The sequence below is a fragment of the Anser cygnoides genome, chromosome 2 (assembly GCF_040182565.1).
Source record: "Anser cygnoides isolate HZ-2024a breed goose chromosome 2, Taihu_goose_T2T_genome, whole genome shotgun sequence".
Taxonomy (NCBI): Eukaryota; Metazoa; Chordata; class Aves; order Anseriformes; family Anatidae; genus Anser; species Anser cygnoides.
This window is the reverse complement of record NC_089874.1, coordinates 121,903,455-121,915,882: the sequence shown is the minus strand read 5'-3', so window position 1 is coordinate 121,915,882 and position 12,428 is coordinate 121,903,455. Positions and strand designations below refer to the sequence as shown.

Sequence of the window (12,428 nt, the reverse complement as noted above, 5' to 3'; positions counted from 1 at the left end):
TCTTTTCTTTTGTCTTTTCTTTGTCTGTTTTCTTTTGTTTGCTTTGTCGTGTTTTCTGTTGTTTACTTTCTTTTGCTTTCTTGCCTTTTTTTTCCTGTTTTCTTGTTTTCTTTTTTCCTCTTCCTTTTTGTTTTCCTTTGTCCTCTTGCTTTTGTTTTCTTTTGTTTTCTCACTGTTTTTTTTTTTCTTCTGTCTTTGTCTTTTGCTTTCTTGCTTTTGTTTGCTTCCTTTCTTTTGGTTTCTCACTGTCTTGTTTTCTTTTGCTTTCTTCCCTTTTCTGGGTAGGCATTCACTGCTTTGGAAATGTTTGGGCCAAGCATCTTTAGGAGGTCACTGATAAAAACTGGGAATGGAAATAGAAAGCAGCCACTTCCGTGTGGGTGTTAAATAGCTGTCTCTGGAAAGCCTTTTCTATACTGTGTGCCTCAGTGTGTGCTTGGAAGCTTTACCCCTTTCCAACCCTCCCTACTTCCACATAACTCTGGCATAGTATTAACCTCCTCCCCCCCCCCCCCCCCCCCAAACCTCTGTCCTTGGCATGCTGTGGGAGCTCTCCCATCCTCTCACCTTACTGTATTTTATACATGAGGAAAGCTTGTGTTCAGCTTCAGGTAGGTGAGGCTTTATACATTTGTCCATTCATTGCCAGAAGTACTTCTGCCTTACCCTGTGACTGCTGTATCTTATGCTAATGGATATTGTGTTGTGTATTGCCTGAAGCTCTTCTATCTTGGTCATCATAGTCATCATTATAGTCTCTTTCTTTTCTAACTGTTTTATTGGTGCTGAAAGACAAAGATGCAGGAGAAAGGCTGAAAGCCATTGCATTCAGATCTCCTGATGAGTAACTCTTCAATCTCGTGACTTAAAAAGCAAAATTCTTTGCAATTTTGTAGCCAGTAGAGCTTCCGTGAAACACACTGTGGTCATGCTAGCAGAGGAGCATAGTCCATATTCTTGGTACAGTGGCCGACTCCTTTTATAAGAGCCAGAAAGCAGAAGATAAGGTGTATATATTTTTAAAATGCTTTTGATCTTGCTTGAACAACTGATGAATAAAGCTCTGGTTTGTTCCTCTGAGACCCTTTGTCCCCACAAGAAACCTTCATTCCTCTAAAATGAATCTGGGGCAAAAGGGAAATAATATTTTGTCTCAAAATTATGAAGAGACTTTGAAAGCTTATATTAAAGTCCCTATTGTGTTCCTGGTTTACCAGTCTGTAAAGGCAGCTATCCAGCCTCCTATATCAAAATCTTGAAATAAATAAATAAATAAATAAATCATAAAGCCTTCACCTCACCCCCTCCATTCAAATAAGTTTTCAAACCCATCATACTAATCACTCGTAAAATTTCACCATTATATTGTTAATTCTGACATGACTGGCTCTTTAAATGTAATGAAAAGCCACTAAGGTTTTAATTTTTAGAGGAAGCTAATCTGGTCAAAATCTTTTGAGCATTTTTTTTTTCCAGTTTGGTCAGAAAACATCATCCAAAGGGTTTGTGTCTTGTGTATAATAGAATAGTTTCAGTTAAACTTGTCCCTATAAAGGCACCTAAAGTTCAACCTGGAGATTATGGTCAGATTGAGAAGATTCCTAACAGACGTGGGGTAGGTACAGCAGCTGTGTCTGAAGCCATCTCCTTGGGCTGTTTGGGCAGAAGAGGGGGCAGAATATGGATAATTTGTTTTCAACTTGCTATAGTGATGGAAACAACGTTGTTTAGATCCTCTCAACACCTGCACAATTTTGAGCATCCTTAAGTCAGAGGAAGACAAACAAGATCCATATAGAGCCCCACCTCTGTCATGGGAACACATGGACCACTCCTTCATTGCCTAGGATGATGTCTTCTTCACTGCGTAATATAGGTAAGTGACTCCTGGTCATTTTTGTTTTCCCACCTGAACGTCTTCTGTGGGCCTCCTCTTGCACAGCAATGTGGATGTTCTGCTCATCTCTTCCTTTAGTTAGGATCTAAATAAAATCTCCATTATAATATTTTCCTAAAGCATACTGAGCTTTCATCTCTACCTGCAGTGTAGAGTCAAAGGTTTCTCCAGGCTTTAGATATATCGCATTTAGAGTAGCTTTAATGCTAGCTCCATGACAACACTGAGCACTCACAGTCTCGGAGGGACTGATCCTGGTAATGCATCAGCTTCAGAAGACAGCTGTGGCTCTACAGCAGGAGAAAACACCCCCACACTGCCTGGTTCCTCCCCACAGCTGCAAAGTGACACAGCCTGCACATGTTGCAGAGCTCTCTTCAGCTCGTCTTCATTGCCACGGGTGTAAAGACCTGTTGGTTAAAACTGCCATGTCCATATATTTGTATTGATTTATTATGTTTGATGACAAAAAACATCTAAAGAATGAGATTTTTGTAAAGCCAGCACTGAATGCTGTTACAAATTAGGAAGCTTTAAATACAAAGGATTGACTGAAATGCTGCAAGCCCATGTAAGATTTACTGTTGACTCACTGCCTTGTCTCTTATGGCACGCACGCAACACTTTATAGACGAAATATCGCTGAAATGGTATCCTTGGATAACTTTGCTGTTTAGATAAGCATGTTTTTAAAGACATGCTCCAGACAGTGATAGGAATTTATGCTGCACCTCAGAGCACAGTATAATTCTATTTCAATTATAGAGCATAGTTCTACATTACTGAATGCTCAGAGAAAACTATAAAAGAAACGTGATTTTCATCCTGTTGTAATTAAAGGAAACAATAATAATAATAATAATGTACAAACATACAACAAAATACATAATCATAAATTTGAATTAATGGCAGTGGAAATATATATATATATATATATATAAGAAATAGAAAAGTTTGAAATACCAGGAACGAAGCAATTGTATTTTGCCAGGAATTAATTTATGAGAAGACAATGTGATTGTATGTCATCAGATTATTATTATTTTTTTTTCTTTCTGTTTTTCCTGCATATCCTGCTTTTCTTTTTACTTTCGTATTTTCACTATATTACTGGTCTCCTTGTATTCAGAAGGATCTGGGTTTAAACTGCTTCAGCAGCTGAGTCTTAAAATCATAAATTCCACATCAGGTTCCATACACTAGGAGGGCAGCTAGCAGAAACGATATCTAATTGCTGTTCATTGCCTTTAGAATGTGGAATGAATGGTTAAGTAAATAGTACTTTTAGTTGTTTGATATACTGCTTTTGCTAATGTGCTTTCCTGTTTTCTGCAGTTAAAGTATTGGCTGTACATGTGCTAAGTGTACCACTACGCCTGAGTTTCCTGCTTTTAGAAACAAAAATATTAGTGCTACAGATTGTAAAACACAATTTTCTTTGGAAGTATTTCTTAAACTGAATTGCTTTTTACTTTTTTAATCAGGTCTTATTCTCCTTGAGGTTTTAGTAACAGTCCTTTAATCACTCATATGAACAGTACTGATCCAGATATGACTGTGATTTCTGATCAGTATCATTGTATGTACAGGGAAATTGACAGGATGTAATAATGTATTTTTAACTTAAAACAAGTGAGATGAAATTGTAGCAAGAAAAATGCCACTGCTTTGTCCTTCAGGTTGTTTTCTATTCTTTTTTTTTTTTTTTTTCTAGAAACACCTGTAGGAACTTACAACCAATTGTGGAGAGTTGGTTATTTATTTTGTCTGGACTTAAATATATTGTTTCAGAGTAATTTACCTCTCTGTCTGGAAGATAAATTAGACTGTCTATAAAGCACTTGTGTCTTATTTTGCTTATTATATGTACAGATAAAACCTTGCTTACACAGACCTTTCACAGCAGACCTTGTGGTAGAAATATCATCTTTGCAAAAATACATCATCAATATAGTTTCAGCCAGTCAAACTCCGTATGTAGCACACTTGCTGCTCTTGAAACAATTTCTTCATCTTGTTCACCAGATAAATCAGACATCCAGAGGATAATTAAGTTACTTAAACACATGAATATGGTCCCCAGGAGGCCTACCTGGAAATAATGTAGATCATTTAAGTTTTGGCATTTTTGATATTGAATGTTTGGATCTTGAAAATAAGATATTCTTATATGAACTACTTTGTATTTCCTAGTTATTATGGCTATTGTTGTTTTCATTATCCTTAATTTGTCATTGAGGAAAAAAACTCCCCAGGGTTGGCTTCTCCTTCTGTTATTTCTTCTTCAAATCACTCTGACATTTGTGTAATTGCCAAGATGTGGTGAAGATAACTGCTTGTACTTCACATTTTCCAGGACTTTATATGAGGAGTAGGTGGACAATATTTCATCCCTATGTGATATCCCTGTTTGAGGGCACTGAATACAGGTATAGATTTTGGTTTTCATCTCTCTTTTCGAACAGGGTGAGCATTATATACATAGAAAATCACTCCTGGTTTAGTCGTATCATAGCTATAGAGCTTGCTATACTGAAAGATCTTCGTGATTCAAGTTGCCTTGCTGTGTATTTGGAGCTGTGTATTTGCTCCTATTGTTCCTCTGGTGATAATTGCAGCACTCATTTCATGGGGAAAATCTTTCAGAATTCTTGGGAAACCGTGGGCAGTATTAATTAAAAACAAATCAACCCTAAACAACACCAAATGTTAATTTAGTTTTTAAATAAGTACTATCTATGCCTGATTCAGAGTGACTAAGTTATGTTTTTACACCAAATTGCCCTTTTTCTCCATAGTAGACAAAGCCAAGAAAGGTGATTTAATCTAGGATAAAATCAGGCCTTATGGCTCTTCCAGGTGAACTGCTTTTATTCAAAATATTGAAAAAAAAATCTGAAGAAGTCATCAGACTATTTTGTGTATCAAACATACTTGACAAAATTCCTTCATTTTGGAAGGCAGAATAATATTTCATCCCCTTCCAGGAACATACTGAATGAAAGAAGAAAGGAGAGTTTTTCTCTTCCCCAAAATACCAACTGTGTAAATTATGAGTATTGTAAAAAAATATCATACTGCATTCCTGGTACTTTTATTATTTCTAAGTGTTCCTGTACGGCAATTAATTTGTTGTTTGATTTACTGATATTTTATGTTTTGAGATCCTTGTTTTGAGTAGAAGAGAAAATAAATCTGTTGGTAGCATGTTGCCAGGTTGATCTGTTTTGTTACCTCAACCAAAAGAGCTACCTTAATTCAGCTGCATGTTTTTATAGCCAGGTACGTGGCCACAGCTGTGTGCCCTTTGAGTCCCACAGAAGGAGCTCCTGGAGGTTGGAAGAAGGACTCTGGAGTATGTCCACGACACCTGTGGTGAGTGGATGTGGGTGACTTCAGCAGCTCTGAAAGCTGCAAACTAAAGCTTGAGAGCTGAGCTTGGCACCGGGGAAGACCTGTCTGCAGCTGAGCAGAGGAGCATCAGGTCAGTATGGCACCAGGGTAAGATGAGCTTCATTGGCACGTGGCTTTATAATGGAAGAAGTCTCTACCCTTTGTGTGATATGGAGCCTACTCCAAAAAAAAGTCTGCTTGGATTTGAATAAACAGCAAAAGATTTATCTGCAGCATCCCACATATGCCTTCCCTCTTACTATCATAAGACATTACAGGGTCACATTCCCTAGGGACTAGGGTCCCCACTCAAACCAGAGCAAAGTGTATGTAAACCTACTGGGGCTAATTTTTAGAACATCTTGCATTCGGTGAATTTGATCTATCAGCACAACTTGGCTTGATTTTTAGAGCAAGATCTGAAATTAAAGATGGCTTTCTGTTTCTCTGATGTTTTCTTGGCCAATTTAGTTAGGATGTGCACCAAAATTCTCCCCCGGGGCTGTGCCTACAGAGTAGGTACCTACAAAATACAGCTGCAGGACAACATTGTGGTGTCAATGTAATGTATAAGGGAAATCTGATAATGTCTCAGTACACCCAAGCTGCTGGCTTGATGTGGAGGTGGTGTATTAAACTAGATTTGCAACATCCAAGTAATTTTCTTGAGACTTCCAGAGTGTTAACTCATCTTAATGAGGGAAACCAATGTAAATGAGCATAGTGTGGAACTGGATCCAACAAACCCTGGTTTGAATAGTGTCTCTAGTTAACAGGTAATGCAGAGTCACAGCAGGAGACCTCTGAATTTCATCTCCCTCTTTGCACTGCCTGCCCCAAGCTTGTCCTTCTCATTCTCCATGAGTTATGGTGGTCCCAGACCTAGTGGTCTGGGAAAGACATGGCAGAAAAATCTGAACAAGATGCAGTTTGTCAAAATCCACAGTTATCCCTGCTACAGAACTGCCAGTCTTGAGACAATTCTGAATGTACAAAGACAGGTAGCTTCTGCTGTAAAAGTCTTGTGGCTAGAAAATCTCATCACTCTGGAAAATGGAATTTTACTGTCTATATGATTGTCATGCGCAGCTTCCCTTTGAAATGACAAGCTTCAGTGGAAAATTTAATAAACGCTTTTAATCCTAACCAGAATTACACATTTTTATTGATATCAGTATAAATAATAGCCTTCTGTATTCTTTTAGAATGACGAATTATAAAAATATCTACTTAGAATGAACTGTAAAATAAACCAGCCACATTTCTTGGGTCCTCTCCAGGTTTCTGCCGTGCACATTCCTTTGCCCAGTCTGGAAGCTCACTTATCCAAATAACAAACATTTCAAAATTGATGGTGGTCTCTCAGAAAAAAAAATATTTTTGTAAATTATCTCTGAAGTTATGTGAGACATTACTCATTTTATTCATCTCACTCACATAACTACATCTCCAAAATACAAGTGCATACCTCTAATTTATTTATGTGAAATGTGCCCCGCCTGGCACTTGAAAGTCTCATCCTGCTCTCCAGTTTATTTGTGACTGCAGTGCTGTGCAGATGGCTGCTGTGGCTGTGGGCTACTGCCCCAAGTGAACTTGGCCCCAGGGACAAGAAGCATGGCACAACTATACTTTTCTTCAGTAGTCTCTGCAGAAACCTGCAGCTGATTTTATTTTTTAATCTTCAAAGATCTCCTTGAAATCTGTACCGTCAACACAATTCGTATTATTAATCCTAAAGGTTTAAACAGTTTTTTCCCCGGTGCTTAAGGCATCTGAGTTTCAAAGGAATTTACGTACCAAACTCCCTCTGAAAATCCTGAAGTTATCTGACAGAATTTTTATCTAGATTTGTTTTTTGGATGCTAAAATTAAGCATGGCTAAAGATGTTAACATAAAGACGTCCTCTGTGCTATACATAATTGTATAGCAAGAGATTTCATGCACTGCATCAGTTTTCATTTATGTCTTGGAAGATTTACCAGCTTATCAATTACTGAGATTTTGAAGGATTTGCACTGATGCTACTGACAGCAGTTAGAAGATGGGTATGATATACGCAATAATTTTGGCTGGTAGGTGTGATAGGATTCTGATTAAAGGCTCAGGATAGAGGGATGTGATTTACCAAGAATTTAATGTCTTACTCTAAATAGAGTGTTATTAAAAAAAAAAAAATCCTTCTTATTTGAAAGACATGGAGATAATTGTATATAAGAATATCGTATCTTGATGAAAAGTTATACTTGTTCAAGGTTTCTCTTATCTTTCTGCCAAAGTTTCTGGGTTCTCTTTGTACACATAGGCTGCCTTTGTACTGAAAACTTTCTTCTGTACAAATCATGCCCTTGTAAATTTTAGTAATGATTATGATGTGAATAAAGGAGTTACTTTACCATTAGCTCGGTGAAAAAAGAACCTGACTTTAATGTTAAGATTATATGAGAGTTATGTGGATGAAGGAAAAATGACATGGTACAGCATAACAAGGGATTTTATTACATCCCAGGACCTGTGTTTTGCTGAAGCAGTTGCAGTCCTGGGAAGGATTTGTACCTGGACAGGAACTGCAAAGCTGTAGCAATCAGTAATAGAATACCTTTCTATGCAGGATGTCTTGGGAATGAGATGAAATTTTAAACTGAGACATGAATATTGCCTTCTGACAATATTCACAGTGGAGACTTGTGATTTTTAGGGACTTAAAAATTGGAAATAAGATTTTGTGTTCAGAAAAGAGGGGCATTTATACCCTAAGAAAATAAAATCAAGAGAGCTGGGTATTTCAAATATTGCTTCTGCCTGTAACCTAAATCTGGTAGAGATCATGCTTTATGTTTCCAAGTCAAAGAGGTCACCATTGCTAGCCTGACCCAACAGCTCACTGCTGGGAACTTGGCTCTGTGGCACAGAGCTGTGAAGGCTGTATAGTACAGGAGTGGCACACCTTAGATCTTGGTCCTGCCTTGCTCAAAATCCTGATCATGAACAAAGGGGGAGCACATCTCAATGTATGTAAATCAATAATATATTTTTAGTATAATTAGAATCTCAGATGTTTGTTAGTCCAGACTTGGTTGTTACAGAAAGGGAAATAATTACTATGCAATTAAAACTGTAGCATGTGCACTTAGTTTCTACCCCTTTTCCTAGAGTTATGCTCATTCAGCTCTGTGGACTCTTCATTTTTCTTAATGTTTGAATTCAATTTTAAATTTGCAATTTGTGTGAATAAATAAAGCCTTATTCTATGAGGCTGTGAGAAGGAAAAGCTGGCAGATGACTGTTACACATCTCTGTAACAAGGGTGAAGGCTGTAGGCTTTTGTGCTGAAGTGAGGACTTGGCCAGCTTATGGTATGTGACAGAATTTATTTTGCCTTCAGTTTACCTTCACAGTAACAAATTGTTTGTGCTTCTCTGCTTCTTTTCCACAGCCAAACTCTACCTTGGGGAATGGCCTCCTTGTCCTTTTGGAAGCAATCAAAGAAAACAAAAATCACACTGAGACTTTTTTTAAATTATTGCCTATTTTGCACATTTGTTTCAAACTGTTCACCTGAGAGGGGGGTTGCTGCCCCAGTTTGTCTGCTGGGCTGGAGGAGTTTCTGCCTACTGGATTTACAGGTGGGTGTAGCAGATGTGGAGGGGTGGGTCTCGTATCACAGAATCATCTAGGTTGGAAGAGACCTCCAAGATCACCTAGTCCAACCTCTGACCTAACACTAACAAGTCCTACACTAAACCATATCACTAAGCTCTACATCTAAATGTCTTTTAAAGACCTCCAGGGATGGTGACTCAACCACTTCCCTGGGCAGCCTATTCCAATGTCTAAAATGCCCCCTGTCAGTGGGGCAGTTGTTCACACCTGGCTTATGACCACCAGCTGCTACAGCTGATGGGGCTGGGATATGATGGTGAGGCAACAGCCTGCAGTTCTGCGCAGCAGCCACCCAGCTACCTGTACCCCTTGGTAGCCATTGGTATGCACACGACTTTAAAAGAGTAGCTAAATAACCTGAATTTCTGAACGGGCACTGCAGTTGTGTGAATTCCCTTGGCCACAGTGGGTTGTGAAGGCTTTGGCTGGGCTTCCCCATTTGCTGTCTGTATGGGCAGAGGTCGTGGCCTTGGGGATTTTGTCAGTGACAATGTTCAAATTAATTTTCACTTATATGTTCTCAAAATAATTGAAGTGTTGGGAGATACCAGTGTGATCTAAAGTCATAAGCAAGTTATTTGTAAGGGTTGCAACACACACGGTGGGAACAAACCTTGGTAGAGGTTCTAAAACTACTCTTAGAAACTGCTAAAATTGAAAGTTCTCCAAACAACTTGTACCCAGTGGTATTTTCAGAGGGTTATAATTGTAGTTCTGACCTCTGTAGCTGAGATCAGCAGTAATCTTGCCTGTCTTCTGTATGACACACTAGTACAGTCCTTCTCATAAAGTCTGTTTCAGTACTGGAATACCAAGTATTTAGAAAATATTTGTTTATATTTACAACATTTTCTTTAAATTTATAAATGAGGAAGCATACAATAAATAATCTGGAGAGAGAACAATATTTATCAAAGTTTCACTTCTCTGTTTATAAAAATGCATTTTCCTCAGGAGAATAGAAATCTGTTAGAGGCAGACCAACTACTAAACTCTCTTGTGAAGACAGTCCCTGTTTCCTCAGTTGAAATGTAGTGAATGATTAAGTGGAAATAACTCATTTTGACCGGCTGCTGAAGTCTGTCTTCAGATTTTTTAGTTTCTTCCTGCTGGAAATATATCAATAATTGTTCCTCAACTTCTGCGTCAATATATCTTTTTTATCATACATCTAAATTATCTTTCTCTCAGACCTTAATTTTTAGGATAAAATTGTGTTAGAGTAGCCACTTCTATATTATCTTTTTGCAGTTCCGTCCGCAGTCCTCTAGAAAGGTCATTTATATATATATATATATGTGTGTATATATATATATGTGTCTGTGTTCATACCTCTCCAACAGTGTAATGACAAGGGCTGATTAGAAGGAGCAGCTTTCCACAACCAAGTATTTTTACTCAGAGCTCTTGTTTACTGGAAAAAGTTATTTTGCATTTAGCAAGAGTATGATAATTTATAGCAATCCAGTTACTCTGATCTAATTTCCCTATGATCACTCTGACCATGCACTAGCTCTAAGGCTGTCTACTACATTTTCAAAGGTGAACAAAATCCCTCACGTGATGATGTTCTTGGGGTGCAGATGCGTAGTCAAGCTAAACTGTGTTTCAACACTTTTTCTTGTCATTTGAAACTCAGGTGTCTAATGCAAGTTAGATAGATACCCAGCATCTCATTACAAACACTTACAACCCCAGCATTTGCATTTGAAGGACACTGTAGATGAAACTTAGCCATGCAACTAAAAGGGGTCACTAAAGGTCACTTGTCTTCCATTAGTGTTCACATGCTAATATTTTCAAGATGAAAAACTTACTGTATAATAGTAACAGGCACAGACCCTAGTCTTATGCTTTATGCTGTGTATTTATGACTGCTTTTCTTATTGACTTAAATTTATAAGCAAAGGATGTAAAAACGGAATAATATGGTAATGCTCAGTGCAGTGGGCTGCTTGTTCCACATGCAGCAGCGATCAGTTGACAGAAGAGGAACATGCTATTTTTAAAATAAAGAAGTGGCAGAATTATATGCAGGATGTTACTACTAAATAGGTGTAGATCATCAAATCCTTCCTAATAAGTGCAGAATCCTTCCCAGAGAGAGGAGTCTTCAGGAACATCTAAGTGCAGACAGTCTCTCTGGAGCTTAATCACTCAACAGGTCAAAGAAGATTAAAGCAGATGTCGAATATAAAAAGGAAAATAACCTCCCTTCTTTGGTGCAACATCTGCTCCTTTCTGTGTTGCCGGAGGCAGCTACTCTGCTGCTTCCCACAGCTAATAAAGTCAGCTAAATCCACTGAAAAAGCCCACTGCTATTTTTTCAAATATGTGCACTTTGTAAAATTAAAAATGTATGCGAGTTACATACTGAGAAAAAAATTCTGAGCACATATTTATCTGGAGGCTCAAATTTTAAAATTCCTGTATAAAACCTTGTTTGTAAAGAGGAGTGAGGAGAACCAGCAGAAAAACAAACAGGTAAAGAGAAGAACAGTAACAAATAACTGCTGAAAAGAAAAAGTGCTCGGTGAGCTAATCTCACTGAACTGTCTGTACTGAGTGGCACTTCCCTTCCTTCAGTAATTATTCTCATTTGGGCTCATTTCTTTCCCTCCACATTTTACAGAGCTCTATACGGAGATGTGCCTTTATGTATCTCTTCCAGTGACAAAGTTGATTGAAATTGGCAAATGGTTTCCAAATTATCTTGAAGAGCTGACCCAACACAAGGCTTGGGAATGTATTTCTAAGAAACTCAGTCTTTTCCTGGCTACACAATCTTCGTTGGTTACAAACTTTGGGAGGGTTTGTTATTTGTTATACAAAACTTCTAGCATTTGCACAGTGTTTCTAAATTGGAGACCTCTTAAAGAAGCTTTAAATGATAAATCACGATGATTTTCTTTATTCATAGCACTGGAAGTGAAAGGAAGTGAAGAAATGGGTTGAACTGGAGCAACAGGAAATTCAGCCACAAGACAGTGGACTGAAACTCTGAAGTACACAACTCTGAATGCTGATGCCATGCATCTTTCTGCAAACAAGCTTTTAAACATATACATGCTTTAAAAAAAGTGTTCTGTATTTAATATGACTTGGTTATAAATTATTAACATATTATGTATATTATATAAAAATTGTCTCTCAATCTACATGTGGATGTCTATGTATATATAATTATGCTTTTTTAGATAAACGTGAAAGTGTAATGGAGGAATAAAAAAAAACAGATTTGAAGACCTTTGGGAGGTAAAGGAAGAAAACAAATAATATTCTTTCTGGCAAAGAAACATGAGACTCAATAAAAGGAAGAACACAAGCTAATAACAAATACTTTTGTTTATTGCTCACTAGCCTGTTGGGTTTATTGCACCCAGAGTTACAATATTTCTAGGAAAAAGGAGCATTTTCCAGTTCAACCATGGCAGTGCTGTAGCATGTCAAGACAGAAAGCTGGCCCTTTCCTCT

At 37.8% G+C, this 12,428-nt stretch overlaps 1 long non-coding RNA gene across 1 annotated transcript; it reads left to right on the top strand.

Moving 5' to 3' along the window:
• The first annotated feature begins 1,303 nt into the window (after positions 1-1,303).
• On the top strand, positions 1,304-12,114 carry LOC136790183 (uncharacterized). Its single transcript, XR_010829679.1, has 5 exons — positions 1,304-1,876; positions 4,254-4,326; positions 5,176-5,381; positions 8,728-8,917; positions 11,875-12,114. It is a non-coding gene; the product is annotated as an uncharacterized lncRNA (long non-coding RNA).
• Positions 12,115-12,428: the final 314 nt, after the last annotated feature.